This window comes from Canis lupus, chromosome 23, assembly GCF_048164855.1.
Source record: "Canis lupus baileyi chromosome 23, mCanLup2.hap1, whole genome shotgun sequence".
NCBI lineage: Eukaryota > Metazoa > Chordata > Mammalia > Carnivora > Canidae > Canis > Canis lupus.
This window is the reverse complement of record NC_132860.1, coordinates 23967115-23972768: the sequence shown is the minus strand read 5'-3', so window position 1 is coordinate 23972768 and position 5654 is coordinate 23967115. Positions and strand designations below refer to the sequence as shown.

Sequence of the window (5654 nt, the reverse complement as noted above, 5' to 3'; positions counted from 1 at the left end):
TGCCTTTTTCCACATTACTGAGTAACACTGGACTCCACAGATCTAATTGACTTGGATGTGGGAACATTGATGCAAAGATGCAAACATGTTTCATTGTTTGTTTCTTGTTTAAGATGATAGATGATAGATAGATTGATAGATAGATAGATAGATAGATAGATGATAGATAGATAGATGATAGATAGATTGAGACAAGAAGAGACCAGAGAGAAACCACAGAGTAGCAGGAGAGTGGGGGCTGAAAAATAGAGGGAGAGAGATTCTCAAGGAGATTACCCAGCAGCCATGCTGCTGGGTGCTGAGCTGCCTCCCACATTCCTGAGACCAACGTGTTTCACATTATTTTTCATTTCCAGTTAAGAAGCATAGGACACTAAGGCCCTTGACCAGACATTATCTAGAACACCTCAACTGCCAAAGCAGCCACATTGGAAGGAATTGGCATCGGATTCCTTCCTGACAGTGGGGCTTTTCCTTATCCACTACTGTCTCACGTCTATGAACCAGAGTATCTTCACTCCCTTGCTCTTACTCTGTGTGGGATTTCTTAAAATTCCATTCTCTCCCTGAGTTCCCTTCCTTGTTTATGGAGTCTTCAGGTACCATGTTTCCTTCAATTCTTTGCTTCTGTATGATCCCTGGCATGTGAGACCCAACATGCTAGAGCCACCACATGGAACTGGTTTACTTAGATGTCTCCAAATGGAACAATCCCGAATGCAACAAAATGTATTGTTTCCATAAGGGTTCCAAATTGTGTATCACACAATCACTAAAAATTTTAAAGACAGGATTAGCTCTGTCCACTGCCAGAAGAGTGAATGCAATGGCTTCTGCTAAAGAAACTAAAATACTGTATTGAAACCTCCTCATCTCGCCCTCTGGTAACAGGAGGCTAATGTATTTTATGTCTCCTTATCACCACTCGGTTGGGTTTCTTGTCCCAGTAAAATGAGCACTTTTAATAATATAACTGTGGAATGGATTGTTCCTATCTCCATGCCTTTACTGTGGTTGATTACCAACAGTGGAGAGGCAGAGGTAAGATGTGGTCCATCTGTGGTATCTTCTATTAGAGCAGTTGGTAATGGGATAATGCATTCCCCATGTGAGGAGGCAATCTCCCTAGAAGCTGTTTCCACAAGTCTCCTGCATGAGCTCAAACCTGTTACGACACACACATGCCCCCTAGGATATCTCCTGTGAAAAGCCCTGACGTTGTTTTCTCCTGCTGGACAACACAAAAGCTCAGGAAGGGAAGTCAAGTAATCCCTTCAGCTTACATCCACCCACCATGGCCAGGAACCTACCCTCGTTGTCAACCTCACAGACCACTGATTCAATGTGGCCTCCCAGATTAAGCCTCCACATACCGCCATGGAATCTAGCCTGGGGCTGTCCCCAAATCCCAGTTTCAGCCCAGATCCCTATTGTGAAAACATTTCCAGCCTGACATCTTGCAAAAGGTTGATGGAGCCAGGACTCAACTCATTGTCACCTGGAAACAGGTTGGAGGTCTCCCTAGAACTGCATCCAGGATTGGCAATTCCGGGTTCCCTGGAAAGGACTGGGGAATCTGTTCTGTGGGAGGCTATGCAGATTCTTCGGTCTGTCCTCCTGACTAATAGATCTTGATATAGAGTGAAACCCCTTAAGTGACTAATGGATACCTGGACAGGATGAGCATTGACCTCCAGACACCTACCCAGAGAATTCATCTGCTGACTGTCCAGCCTCCACAGTCCCCACAATGTGCTATCCAACCATCTCCTGGTCATCCCTCCCAGGTGTCTCTACTAGCCTTGGCCAGAGATGGTGTGCTCCTGGTTCAAATCTACTCCCCCCACCTAATTTTTCACACACACTTCTTCCTGGTCAGAGCCCTCATAACTGAAGAGACCCTGAAGAATAATGTGCCCATGTCCCATTGCATTTCCTCTTAAATGGCTCCTGGCGCTTCCCCTATATTAATCCAGTGAGTAGGAGTGAGACATTCCCATAGAGGGAGGCTATGAATTTAGGTTGCTGGTGACCTAGATGTGGCTGCGGGAATTCCACTCAGGGTAAACAGGCAAAGAAGCCTCTGTGAGGAGCCAGCCTGGAAATAAAATAATTATTTCAAATATCTGAAATACTGGGGAGTAAAAGCATGCACACCAAATCATATGTTGCAGTCTTCTATTAAGAATAAAAAAACACACACAACTGCCTAATAACATTTTAGATCAAAAATGAACAAAGCAGATGCAATATTCCCCATAACAATTTCAGAAAAATAATATCAACAAGTACAGAAAATGTCTTCTAGGAGAAAACATGGTATAATTTGCAGATCTCTGGATGGGATCTTTTTCTAAATCAGAAATTCAGACATTTGTAAAACAGTTTCAGATTAACTTGTTTACTTCTGTTTACAACCAATGTACAAATTGCCAGGATGATTTACCTACATTTTTTAGAAAATGTATTTCAGTAAGACAAACTTGACATTCTGGATTGGTAAGCACCCTTTGAGATTCCCATATATATACCTAACGAAAAACTGCAGTGTCTGTGTAGTGGGGGGAGTATATGTGTAGGCGCCCAAAAGCATACCACGTAGCACATTGTGGACTTGACCATTTCCAACTAGTTCAGCGGAGGAATTGCTGGTTCACCATATCAGTCCAGGAGGGGGACATATCCTTATTCCAACAGACTCCTCCTGAGGGTCCTCTTCTGTGAAAGACAAGTCTCCCAGTCCATGAGCTGTCTCATTCCCTATGACAGTCTTCAGAGGACGAGGATACCTACAGGTCTTCTTAGGAAACTCTAGCAAACACATACACAGAGGTTCCCTCACTCTTTATGACAGGATAAACTGTGTTTGTAAAAAAAAAAAATTTCCCATACATGAAAGAAACCTTGACACTTTCTATCTCTAATCTGCCTCTGTTACATGAAAATCTACAAAAAAATGTGATTTCTTCTGCACAGTTCCTATTGTCCCTTAGTTTCCAGTAAGGGTGGCATGTCCAAGTTTGAATAGAGAGTGAACATACATTATGATGAGATGTCACAACTGCACATCTATGGTCACACTCAGCTTTTGGTTATCATGCGATAATTTTCATTCTACAATCAATTTGTTAATTACTTCTGTAAGAAATAGAATGATAACACAGAGCACCTATAACCTGACCTCAAAAACCATTTTGCTAGATTCGTGAACTTGGCACTGTTTTTCTGAGGTATCAACCCAGGTCCAAATGTGAATTTGAACTGGTCTGAAATCCAGAGTCCACTTCTTCTGTGGCAGGAGGTGCCACATAGCAGACGGTAGCAAAATATTCATAGAAACTTATGTTCAGTGGGAGGCTGGGCATTTCCCCTTGGAATAAGAGTCCCTGTCAGTTTCCTTCTCTGCCGTCTTAATGTAGGAGATAGTGAAGGGAACATAATACATTCAATGAGATTCAATCAGGCCGGATGCAGTTATCTCCCCAAAATAAGCATTTAATTCCTTTCTTACCATTTCCAAGCAATGACCAAAACACATCGCTGGCAAGGCCCCACGCATGCTTCTGTTCAGGCAAATATTCTTTCGATATAAATAGAAGATAAGCAATGGGAAGTGCGGAGCATGACGAGAGGGTCGAATATACTTCAAATCCAGGTCCTCAGCATCATATCCACTCTCAATCCTGACTGCTCACTGCCTCTCACCTGCAAGTTGCCCCTACTCTCCCCAAGGCTGAAGGAGAGGCCGGTTCCTGGATAGACCCCATATGAATCCACACTATTCCAATATAAGATCATGACAATGAACCCGCTTTAAATGTCAGTGTCCTCTAGTTTCAGTCGAAGGCCATAGCCCATGAACACACCCAGATAGATGGTTCTTCCATACATACAGAACACACATTTCACACAACACCCAATATTTCCAGTGTGGGACTGTGTTCGGGTTTGGTGAGTGAGTGACACCGTGTGTGTGTGTGTGTGTGTGTGTGTGTGTGTGTGTGTGTGTGTAAGCCCGCGCGTGCGTGCCCATGTGCAATAAAGTTAGTAGACACATCCCTGCACTGCTTCCCCAGACCTCTGTCCCTTCTTGCTCGTCCTCTTGGTTGGTCTGGCTCTCCCTGGCACATGCGGGACTTTGGCCACGTCCCCGGCCACCTGAGGTGGGATCATCCCAGCTGCAGTGTGGAGCAGGTCCATGGTTTGCTGAGGATGATTCTTGGGCATCTCATGTCTGTATTTGGAGTGCTGAAGGATGACTGCATTCTCAGGAAGAGCAATTTCTCTTCTCCTGACATGAAGTTCAGGCTTAGGTCGGTTGCGTTCTTGGAGGCATCTCCCCTGGTCTAATGTGGTTTGTTGCCTTGAGGTCTCTTCCCCGTGCTCCTCCGACTCAGCAAGGTTCACAGTGGGATCCCTTGTGCTCTCTCCTGAGGCCTCACCCACCTCCGCGGGGTCTGCCTCGGGAGATGCGATTCCTCCCTCGACTGACCCACTCACAAGGTCTCTTTCCGTATCGGTCTTCTGCATATAAAAGAGGAAATTGGCAAGTTGGCGCAGGGCACAAGTCACAACGCAGGCGCTGACCTTAGCATCATCCATTTTATGCCACTGACCATTTCCTGCCTTTACGAAACAGAAATAACGTCCACTGTGGCAACTCCACCCAGCATGCACCAGCACTGCATAGAGGCACGTAAACCAAGGGTCCTGCCCTCTGCTCAGACAGGGAGTGTTGCATGTCAAGGCACTCAGGATATTGCATCTCCTTAGTCATTTTGTTGCCTGTGAATTCTGAGAATCGTTTCAAGACCAGGATGAGGACTTTTGCACAACTGTGCAAAGTCAACACCTTGGACGCAGGCACTTTCTCTAGACACTTACTACAATGGTAGGCATTTTCACCTTCAAGCATTTCGGGCTTCACCAACTGCTCCAAAGCTTGGCTGACACTCTGAGCAGCCCCGATGTCCAGGCTGATGTCCAGGTAAGGTTCCAGAGTGCTGGTAATGCCTTGGCAGTGGAGACACTGGATTTGTGACCTCCAGTACCCCCCAAAGATATGCTGGATGAGGGTGCTGTCCTGAGCATGCTGAGAGTCTGAGGGCTTGTCTTCAGGCAAGCATGCTTGCTGCATTGCATCCAGAATGAACATGAGATACTCATGGGCATCTTCTTGCTTGTGTGTGTGTGTGGAAGGTGGCGAGCAGGAATGGAAGGGGTCGGAGCACACGTCCAGGATGGCAGAGAACCCGGGTCATGTGAGCCTGCAGAGTACACAGCATGCAGGATGTCTGCTTCCTACAGGCTGTCCCATGCTTCTGGGACAGCACATAGCTGGCAAGGGGCTCTGTGTAGGTCAGACACTGTAGGGTTGCATTCACGTAGCAAGTGTTCCCCATGTTCTGAAGCCCAGCTCCCACCTGGGAAAGATCCTCCCAACTCAGAGGCGTCTTGGTGGGAGGCCGCCCTGCTGATGCGGGAGCCAAAGGATCAGTCAGGGAGGAGAGTGTCTTTGATGCAGGGGATGTCTTCTCAGGCAGAGAGGGTCCTCCGTGGACTTCAGCACCACCTCTCTGTGACCAGCATGATTGGGGTTTGGGAGAGTCGTTGAACTGAGACTCCTCTGAGCGGTGGAGGTAGGCAGCCTCCAT

The 5654-nt window shown here is 46.4% G+C and overlaps 1 pseudogene; it reads right to left on the bottom strand.

Annotated features, from left to right (window-relative positions):
* Positions 1–4044: 4044 nt before the first annotated feature.
* LOC140615303 (ubiquitin carboxyl-terminal hydrolase 17-like protein 6) lies at positions 4045–5654 on the bottom strand (annotated as a pseudogene).